This window comes from Triticum aestivum, chromosome 4B (genome assembly GCF_018294505.1).
Source record: "Triticum aestivum cultivar Chinese Spring chromosome 4B, IWGSC CS RefSeq v2.1, whole genome shotgun sequence".
In the NCBI taxonomy this organism is placed as follows: domain Eukaryota; kingdom Viridiplantae; phylum Streptophyta; class Magnoliopsida; order Poales; family Poaceae; genus Triticum; species Triticum aestivum.
In genome coordinates this window covers 307563395-307574431 of record NC_057804.1, presented here as the reverse complement: position 1 = coordinate 307574431, position 11037 = coordinate 307563395, and positions in this window count along the sequence as shown.

Genomic DNA, 11037 nt, shown 5'->3' with positions numbered 1-11037 from the left:
TGCAGCGAGTGAGGGAGAGGAGCAAGGGGACACGGGGCATCGTCGTGGCGTGCTAGGAGGGGTCGGGGAAGCAGGAGGTGGCCGAGGCAGCGTCGGCGCTCGCCACGCACCTGTTTGTCCTTGTGGTAGAGGAGGAAGAAGATAGTGCTGCCCCTTTGGGCTAGGCTGCTACGGTGCTGGGCCAGGTGGGCTGCAGGTAAGTCCAGGTGAGTTGCTCTCTCTCTCTTTTATTTATGTTTTTCTATTTTCCTGCAACTTTGTGGCTTTTCTTAAAATACTTAGGTATTTTCAAAAATCACCTAACTGCACATTCCCATTGTTTAGAACATATCCAACATGGAACATATCAGTTTAGGATTATTTGGACATTATTTCTTATATAACAGAAATAATTCCAACCCAAATATATTATTGATTTAAATCAAAGGCCCAAATAAAATATTTCTGTGACTCCAAAAACATTGGTTTGAATTTCACCTCATGCCAATATTTTCACAGAATAACAGGAACATTTTCTTGGACTCATTTGATGTGATTTAAATGTTGGTTATTTTTAGGGGTTTTCTGAGGCTTTGAAAATTCCTCAATTCAAATTTCATTTGAATTTAAACATGATGCACACATGGAAGCTGGCATAGGTCAGACCAGAATTAGGGATGTGACACCTAGTCCTACTTTTGCGTGTATATCTGTGTTCTTGGAGTTCTTGAGCTAGTTACAATGAGTGTAACTTGTCCCAGGGTCCGAATCCTTCTCCTTGATGCCTTCGGCCTCCTTTTATAGGCAAGGGGATTGCCATAGTGGCACATAGGAGGTGGCATCGGGGTACTGTGATTAAGCCTATCGCTTGCCATTACGGGACAAGACGCATTTAATGCGCCTCTGACATGTCCCCTTCACTTTACCGCCGCTTCGCCCCACCTTGACATGCGCCTGGGCCAGTGAGGCGGTCAGTGCCATGTAGGCTGGCAGCCTTCTGAGGTGGCACGGTGGTAGGGCCTTCACGAAGATTTGCATGCCACCACGTAGGCATGCGCTGAGTTGGCCGAGAAGCCTCACGTCCACACGTAGGCGCCTGCCCAGCTGGTGGGCTGCTAGATGCATGGGACCGGCGGTAGAAACTTGGCGGGCGTGGGCCTGGCTGTGTCCCCGTGGATTTCCTCGGCAAGGGCCTTGCCGGAGCCCCGACAAGGGTCTTGCCGTGGCATTGCGGTCGTCCCCGGCAAGGATCTTGCCGGGGGTCTTGTGTCTCCTCGGCAAAGATCTCGCCGAGGTTCGTCGTCTTCTAATCCTCTTCATGGAGTGTTTCTTGTCTTCACAAAGATCTGCATGCCATCATGGAGGCGCCTCCCGAGCCTAGGCCCCAACGTGGTCGGTGGTGCCGGAGGAACTGGGGCTCAAGGGTGGCACGCTCCGCTGGCGTCGGGTAGGCTACCCCGGCAAGGTCCTTGCCGGGGTCATGGATGCCGCCCCGGCAAGGGTCTTGCCGGGGCAAACCACCTCGCCTTCTCGCTCTTCATGCCTCTGTCTTGGCGTTGCTTTGGCCACCTTGCGGCTTTGATTACCTGTCCCTGCCCTGCTTAAGTGTGGCCGTGGGCGCGGCTCCGGCTGCCCGTGCACAAATAAGGGGTACAAAGGAGTGCCCCTACTTTAGTACACCAACAGGAGCCCCCGGGCCTGGGCCACACATAAGCGCGACACGTTGTTGGGCCAGGCCCAGAACGGTGCACGGGCAGGCGGGGCGGTTTTTACCGCGGTAACTTTCCTCCCGCTGCGCTCTCCCACGACCCGCGTTGCATGCATGACGTGGGGATCGTTCACGTGGGTGATCGAAGCATGCTTGCGTCACCCTGCGGTTAACAGTGAGGAGACGGCTTGTGTGTCCCTTTGAGACGACAGGGCTGCTGCTCATTTACTCTCCTTACCTGGGAACCGTCGCTCCACGCGTCCCATTAGGCCCGTCTCTTGCGCCACGTACGCCACATGCACGATGCAGGGTGAATGACAGGCACGCAGGATATGGGAAGACGTGCGCGCGTGGGTCGATACCCATGCGCCTTCAATTGGGTGGGGAGGGTGGTCGACGGCCTCGCCCGCTGTCACCTTAATGAGCCGGATTGTCTGAGAGGGGCGGCCGAGCCCCGACCCCGTCCCTTTATAAAGAGGGGAGCGGGAGGGATGGCGCCTCTTAGTCTTTCGCCATCTGCCTCCCCCCATCCCTGCCCCTTCCTTCCTTCTGCCATGGCGAGAGGGCGCGCTGATGTCTCATCGGTGGCGGCGAGGGTCTCTGCTTGACAATGCAGCGCTCCTCCCCAAGAGCCCGTGGCGGCGGAGCCGGCCGTGAGGGGAAGGGCGAGGGGACGAGGCCGAGGCCGCTGCGGTGCTCGAGAAAGAGGAGGAAGGGGCGGCGCGTCAGCCTTGCCTCCGCCAGCGGTCCTTCCCCCAATGGAGGGCCACATTGGGGACAACCCTTGCGTGTTCTTCATCAGGCTGCACCAGCTGGCGCGCCGTCGTCTTCGTCTTACGACCCATTCGCTCGAGAGATGGAGCTTGACCCGCTGCAGGCACTGAGGATGCACATGAGCGGCTGCAAGAATAGCGGCACATGTGCCGACGTCGACTTCCCATCCCCTCACGTCATGTATCTTCGCCGCGGGTGGAAGACCATCACTCGCATCCACAGCCTGACGCCGGGGCTCATTCTCTACATCAAGTTAATGGAGAATGGCCTCCTCTCCGTCAAAGTCTTTGGCGATTTTGGAACTCACCTGAAGTGATGCGGGGAGAGCTCTTCGGATGACAAAGACTCGTCCTCAAGCAAGAGTGATGAGGAGGACGGCGGCAGCGACGATAAGGGTAGCAGGCGAGAGGATGATGGGTCCGACAAGGCGTCAGACCCGCCGCTCCGGGGTGGTGTCGGCAGCAGCAGCATCTGCACCGGGTCCCTTCTCCTGGTGGAGCCGGCTGCTTGACTTCTCGGGGTTGCCTCCTTGGGTGGCTGGCATTGGAAGGCCGGAGAAGGCGGGTGGCAGATCGTCAAGTCGGAGTACGACGGCACCGACGCCTTCATAGTGTATTGACGGACCGCTGCCTCATCTTCCAGCCCTTCCTCCGGCACCACCACCACCAGCCCCCTTCTAGGCGGCCGCCGACATGTTCCCTTGGCGCCTTCTACTGCTCGTACCTCGCTTAGGCGCTCCTTCTGCCCTTTTGCCTTCTTGTTTCATTTCCTGAGGAGAGGGACAAGAAAGGGATTACGGGCACCTTATATTTTTTCAGTTTGTAAGCCTACGTGCCTTAGTTAGGTTTAAACTTGTAACCTCCCTGTTTATGTTTACATTCCATACAAACTGTACCTGTATGGAACGTATTAATGAAAAAAGGGTGCTTGCCGGGTCTTGTGTGCGTGAGCAAAGCCCATACCAAGGATCAAATCCTTGTTATTTTCAATATAAACACCGTTGACCCGTAGCAGGCCTTGCCGCTCCCCTTCTCCGTTCAATCGTGCTCGCGCCTTTGGAAGAGGCAGGGACGAATTAGGGGTGGGCCCTACGCTTGCTTCATTGCCGCCGTGGCTACAGCCGGATTTCGAACCGAGAAGAAGTTCTTGGGTGGTAGGAATGAAGGAAGGACGACAGTCTCGGAATAAAACAAGGTTTCATACGTCCTAGTCTTTATATGGAAATGCATAACAGGAGATAAGAAGGCTTATCTGGATTCTGCAGACCCCAGCAACCCTAGCTCGCCGTGGGTGGGCCTTTGTGTCTTCAGCCCCCCGGCAAGTTTGGCTTGCCGGGGTCTGAGCGCCGGCTTGTTCTCTTCCTTCCCCTTAGCTTGGTGGAGACACTTATGTACCATGTGAACCAAAGAGGATGGATAGGACAATGAGACGCAAACTCGACCTCTATGCTAGGGGTTAGTCACCGCTAAGCACTATCAACCCTAACCGAGGGAGAGACTCAACCTAGCATGCATGCTATAACTTAGGGCGCCGGCACTTCGTTTTATTTATGCACATAGTCTGCGCCTAGCTTTGTACAGAGGGTTACATGCCTTGCCGGCAAGGCTTGTACAAAAGGTGGCCTGCCGGGGGGCCCTGCAGCTGCGCCTTATGGGTAAAACTTGGGAAGATGCTCGATGTTCCAGGAGTTGCTCACTAGAATGGCATCTTCGGTCTCCAGGAAGACTGCGCCAGGCCTGGTGACTCGTGTTACCCGATAAGGGCCTTCCCACTTCGGCGTCAACTTGTTGGAATTCTTGGCCGACTGAACGCGCCAAAGAACAAGGTCACCTTTCTCAAAGCTTCGGGCATGAACCTTGCGGCTATGGTAGAGGTGCAAGGCTTGCTGGTAGCGTGCTGCTCTCACAACCGCCCGAAGACGATCTTCCTCGTGGAACGTTGCGCCATCTTGCCGCAATCGCTCTTGCTCAAGCTCATCATAAGCGAGCACTCGAGGTGACCCGTATATGAGTTCCATGGGGAGAACTTCTTCTGCCCCGTAAACTAGGGCAAAGGGTGTCTGGCCGGTGGCTCGATTTGGCATCATTCAGATCGACCAAAGAACCGCCGACAATTCATCAATCTAGCGCATCCCGCTCTTGTGCAGCCTGTCAAAAGTCTTCGTCCTCAAGCGAGTAGTACTTCAGCATTTTCTCTCTCCGCTTGGCCGTTGCTCCGTGGATGTGCCACGGAAGCAAAACAAACCTTGTTGCCGAGGTCTTCAATATACTGCATGAAGGTGTGGCTTGTGAACTACGTGCCATTGTCGGTGATGATTCTGTTCGGCACACCAAAGCGGCAAACTAGCCCCTTGAAGAATTTGATGGCTGACTGTGCGGTCACCTTCCTCACTGCTTCCACCTCCAGCCACTTTGTGAACTTGTCGATTGCAACGTACAAGTACTCAAAGCCCCCGTCGGTGCGGGGTAAGGGGCCCAGTATGTCGAGCCCCCAGACCGAGAATGGCCAGGAGAGAGGGATTGTCTACAAGGCTTGAGTTGGCTGATGAAGCTTCTTCGAATGGAACTGACACGCTTCATACTTGGTTACTAGTGCCATCGCATCCCGGAGGGCAGTGGGCTAGAAGAAACCTTGCCGGAAAGCCTTGCCGGCAAGGGCCCTTGACCCTATGTGGGAGCCACATATGCCTCCATGTATCTCCGCCAACAGCTCCAGTCCTTCCTCCCGGGAGATGCACTTCAATTTCACTCCATGCGGTCTTTTTCTATACAGAACATTGTCAACGAACTGGTACAGAGCAGACCGGCGGGCTACTTCCTGTGCCTCTTCCTGCTCCTCAGGAAGCTCCCCTATTTGGAGGAACCGAACGGTATGCTGCGCCCATGCCGGAGCTTGCGGCTTGACGGTGACGACCAAAGGCATTTCTTCCACTGCGGGAACGTTTGCCTCCGTGGCAAGGGCTTGGGGCCCCATCGAAGTCGGTTGTCCCATGGTAGGCTCGGCGTCCACGGCCACTCCTTCACCGGCGGCTCCAGGGGCTCGGTAGGGAAGTACTTGCCGGGGCCGGACTTCCTTCGCTTATTCTTCTCTGTTGATGGCTCAATGGATGGTTGAGTTAACCGAAGCACAAAAGTACCTGGTTCCACATGTAGCTTGAGGGCAGCGCGCTTTGACAGGTAGTCGGCAATGTCATTCTCCACTCGGGGGACATGCTCTGCCTATATACCGTCGAAGCGCTCCTCCAGTTTCCTCACTTCCTCCACATAGGCTTCCATCAATGGGCTCTGATAATCCTTGTTGATCTACCTGACGACAAGCTGCGAATCGCCCCTGACAATGAGCTTCTTGACTCCGAGGTCTGCCGCAATCCTGAGACCGGCAAGCAATCCCTTGTACTCAGCGGTGTTGTTCGTCCACATCTCTCTAGGAAAGTGCATTTGGATCACGTACTTGAGGTGCTCTTCAGTGGGTGCGACGAGCAGCACACCAACACTGACGCCTTGTAGTGAGAAAGCTCCATCAAGTACATAATCCAGTTGCGACTCGTTTCCTTGCTGGGGAGAGTGGTCTCCTGGATCGCTTCGTCGGGTGTTGAGGTCCATTCTGCAACGAACTCCGCCAAGACTCTGCTCTGAATTGTCGAGGTGCTTTCAAACTTCAAACCAAAACTTGACAGCTCCAAGGCCCATTCCACAATACTCCCCGTTGCATCTGGGTTATGCAGTATCCGTTGCAACGGAAGGCGGGTGACGACGGTGATCTCGTGTGCTTGGAAGTAATCACGCAGCTTCCTCAAGGCCATAAGGAGGCCGAAGAGCAATTTTTGCACATCGGAGTACCTTAACCTAGCCCCCTGCAAGAGGGAGCTCACGAAGTAAACTGGGTGCTGCACCATCTTCTTCTTCTGCACCACTTCATCTAGTCGCGCAGGCCCTGTCGCACTAGTGTGATTCCTTGCCGGGGGCTCGGTCTTGTCGGGACCAAGCCCTGCTGGGGAGGGTTCTGGCTCGCCATCCGTCGACCCTGTCGCTGCTGCCGCCTCTTCGTCGACCTCCCTCTGCGCCACCAGCGCGGTGCTAACCACTTGATTCGTTACCACCAGGTATAGCAGCAACGGTTCTTGTGGTTTTGGCGCAACCAGCACTGGGGTAGAGGAGAGGTATTTCTTCAAATCCTGCAGCGCTGCCTCGGCCTCCAAGGTCCACTCCGTTGGGCCCGCCTTCTTCAAAATCTTGAAAAAGGGAAGGGCACGCTCAACGGACTTGGAGATGAATCTGCTCGTGGAGGCAACGCAGCCAGTGAGCCGACACGCGTCTTTGATCCGCTTAGGTGCCTTAATCTGCTCAATGGCCTTGATCTTGTCAGGGTTTGCCTCAATCCCACAATGCGACAGAAAGAACCCGAGAAGCTGGCCAGACGGGACTCCGAAGACACACTTCTCAGGGTTCAGATTGAGGTTGATCTTGCGCAGGTTTGCAAATGTGTCCTCCAGATCTTGAACAAGTGTTGCTCTGTCCTTGGTTTTGACCACTATGTCATCCATATACGCTTCCATATTTCTATGTAGCTGGGGCTCAAAACCAATTTGGACTGCTCTTGCAACAGTCGAGCCAGCACTCTTCAACCCAAAAGGCATCCGTAAAAAGCAATACGTACCACATGGGGTGATGAATGATGTCTTCTCCCCATCTTCTTTTGTCATGAAGATCTGGTGGTACCCTGAGTAGGCGTCGAGGAATGATAGAAGGTCACACCCGGCCATGGAGTCAACAATCTGGTCGATGCGCGGTAACGGGAAAGGGTCTTTTGGACAGGCTTTATTGATATCGGTGTAATCAATACACAGCCTCCACTTCCCGTTTGCCTTGCGCACCACTACCGAATTGGCTAGCCACGTCGGATGTAGCACCCCTCTTACCAAACCTGCTGCCTCTAGCTTCCTGATCTCTTCCATGATGAACTCCTGCCTCTCCAGAGCTTGCTTCCTGACCTTTTTCTTGACAGTCTGTGCATGAGGACAGACAGCAAGATGGTGCTCAATCACTTCCCTGGGAACGCCGGGGATGTCGGATGCTTGCCATGCAAACACATCGACATTCGTCGTCAGGAAAGTGACGAGCTCGCTTTCCTATTTGCCATCGAGGGTGGAGCTTATGGTGAAAGCGCCTCCCATGACGTCCTCCCTGACGGACGCCTTCTTGGTCTCTGGTGGTGCAGCTCCGGACTTCTTGCTCTTGTTGGTGGAGCTCTCTGGCACGTCCTTGATGGGAGCGCAACACCCCGAAGAGGTGCGCTTGCCGGAGTGGGTGCGAGGAGTCTTGCTGGTCATCTTTCCTCCCGGGGCTTCAACGGCATGAGTAGGTGCCTTGGCAGCAGCTACTGCAACCGCTTCCCGGTAGAGTTGGTCAGCGCAAATCAATGCATCTTTCTTGTCGGAGGGGACGGTGATGATGTTCATCGTCCTGGGCATCTTCAGCATGTTGTACGCATAGTGAAAAGCCGTCATGAACTTGGCCAGTATCGGGCGGCCAAGGATCCCGTCGTAGGGCAAGGGGATCTCGGCTACATCGAAGACAGTCCTCTCCGTCCTGTAGTTCAACTCGCCTCCAAACGTCACGGGCAGCGTGACCTTTCCCTTCGGCTGGCTCCTCCTGTCGTGGTTCTAAGACTGACAGTAGAAAGGGGGTACGTATGGAGAGTCAAGATCTAAGCTAAGGCGAAGGTGTACACACGGGTTTTATGAGTTCAGGCCCTTCTCGGAGGAAGTAATAGCCGTACGTCCCGGTGGTCGATTGGATTATATGTGTGATGTTACAGGGGGTGCAAACCCTTGTGCCAGAGGAGGAGGATGGCTTATATAGAGTTCGCCAGGAACTTTCCCGCCCTCCATTACAAGGGAGTTAATGTACATAAAGTGGTGGTGTTACTAGTAACGCCGGCCTTAAGTGCTGTTAATGACCTTAAAGACTACGGAATGAATGTGTGTCCGTTGCATGCTGAGTGACTCCTGGTCTTTAGGAGGTCGAATGATTCTCTGGTTGGTCGAGTGACAGTAGGTAGGGAGACTCCCGAGTGACAAGATGTCGAGTGGATTGCACTTGACATCTTCGACCGGGGGTCTCATGTTGTCTCTTGACCTTCTTGCCTTCTTAGGTAGTGACCTTGGGTAGGACGTATAGGTCAGGCCTATGACCCTACCCAGGTCCGTATCCTCATCAGTAGCCCCCGAATGGATTAAGGTTTGAGTGGAAATTAGGTTGGAGTTGAACTTGTTCTGACTCTTGTGCCTTCGCGAGCGTTTTCTGCAAGATGGAAAAGTCGCGTTGGTACTTCCGCGTTGATTCAGTCGCCTTGATCCATTCAGGGAGTCGTTGACTAAACTTGTGACATCATTTGTCGAGTGTTGTATTGGAATGCAGGATCTTGGGCGCGATTGACTATTGCATATCTCGGATTTTGCGGGATACGAAATTTCGGGGAAGCGCGTAGGACGAGGAGTGCCGAAGCGGGCAGAGCGGATAAACAGCGATGCCTCAATTTCTACGCCGCCTTTTTCGCCACGTACGCTGCGCGTGACTGTTGCGGGATTTGATAGGATTGCCTAGTCCCATGCGTCAGTCACCCAGAAGCGGCCCTTTATAAGGTGACGGGACCGAGGTGTCTGCACTATGCACACCCCTTCCTCCTTCCTCCTCCGCTTCTCCATCCCGCCCAGCTCTTCTGTTCCGCCGCTGCCGCTCTGTTGCCATGGTGAAGGACAAGACGGCGGTGCTAGAATGCGCAAAGAAGAGGAAGGGGGTGGCGAAGGGCAAAAAGCAGCAACGCGGGTCGTCATCGTGCGTGGGGCTGCCGCCGGGCTGGATCTAGGGCGATTGGATCCAGTTTTCGGATCGGCAGGAGGATCTGGATGAGCTGGCGGAGTCTAGGCTAATCGCCAAGGGAGCGTCAAGGCTGCTGGAGGGGGAGATGAATCCTCAGCCTTGACCGGGTGAGTGTGTTCTTCTCGCCACCAACGTCGATCACGGTTTTTCGCTTCCCCCGCATCCTTTCTTCCGGGGGTTCTTGAACTTTTTCGGCGCTCAACTCCACCATTTTCCCCCTAACACCATCACGTATCTGGCCGCCTTTGTGTCGATGTGTGAAAATTTCTTGGGGTGTCGACCACACTAGGGTCTTTTCAAACACATCTTTACCAGCCAATCCCAGTCAGTCAGAAAGGCGAAGTCGAGTGACTCAAAGACCAATGTCATCCATATGTGTGGGGGTTTAGGTATCTAGAAAAGGCATAGGAGCTCCTTCCCCGCTATGACTCTACCTGAATCGGTTAGAGGCTGGCAGTTGACCTGGTTCTACTGTCAGGACTAGGCAGCTCCAGGTCAGTCGACAGGCCTTCCTCACTTCGCATTGGACCGCGTCCAAACTCCTTCTCCACTCAAAATGACCGCGGCTGAGAACGTGGAGACGAAGATGCTGGTACAGAAAGTGGTTCAGCTTATCAATGAAGGTGTTACCGGCCTGGACCTGCTGGAAGTGTTCCTCAGTCGATGCATCCAGTCTCTCCAGGCCCGTGATCATCCTATGTGGCTATACTCTGGACCTGAAGACACCTCTCAGGTCCATCGAGAGGAAGTTTCATCCGAGACTGTGGCCATGTGGTTGAGGAGTATCACAGGCAATCAGGACAATCCCAGGGGATCCAGGCGAGTTATTCCTTTCAGAGACAATAATCCACCCAACAAGGTATGCCTTTTTGTTCTGACTGCTTGGCGCGTAAGTTCCGACTGCATTCGATGTCGACTGATTTTTGCTTGACTTTTCATCCTGTAGGTCTTCACTGAAATGTACTCAATGCCCAACAGTGAACAAGCCCTGGAGTAGGGCCAGGAGGAGGAGGCCAGTGCACACGAGAGTGGCGAATGGGAGTCTTCGGATGGAGAGGAAGAGGAGGAGAGCGAGGAGTTGGACGACGAGGAAGTGGTTGACTCGCTACCGCGTTCCAAGCGCAGATCCAAGTAGCAACATGATCCGGCGGGCGGGTGCGGGAAGAGCGTGGCTCCGAGCACTCATGCTCAAAAGCGCACTCGGACGTCGACTCCGGAACCAACAGAGAGGACCACCAAGCAGCTCAAAGTTGCCCCTCCCAAGACTTGGAAGACTTTGCCGCGGATCAAGATGGACGTCTCAGTGTCTTCGGGGTGAGTAACACACTTGTGCTTATACATACCGACTGACATTTCTGTTCTGACCGATCGGATTACGCATCTTTCCAAACCAACCTCTGTTGCTACTGACATGGATGTCGATAAGGCACCAGGAGACGAGGAGGCCACCTCCCGAGCTGGTAAGTTCGTTCGACCAAGTTTCATTTAGTCGAGTGGGCGGTCAATCAGTTGAAAATTGGATACTTCTCTCTTTCTGTAGCTCCGCAAGAGATCATTGTGCTCCCTGATGATGAGGAAGAAGAAGCGCCTCTACAGGAGAGGAGGAATAAGAGCGGAGGCTCAAGCAGGAGGAGGCTTGAAATCCAAGTCCCAGTCGACATCGGCACTTGAGGTGGTGGTCGAACGTTCCGAAGG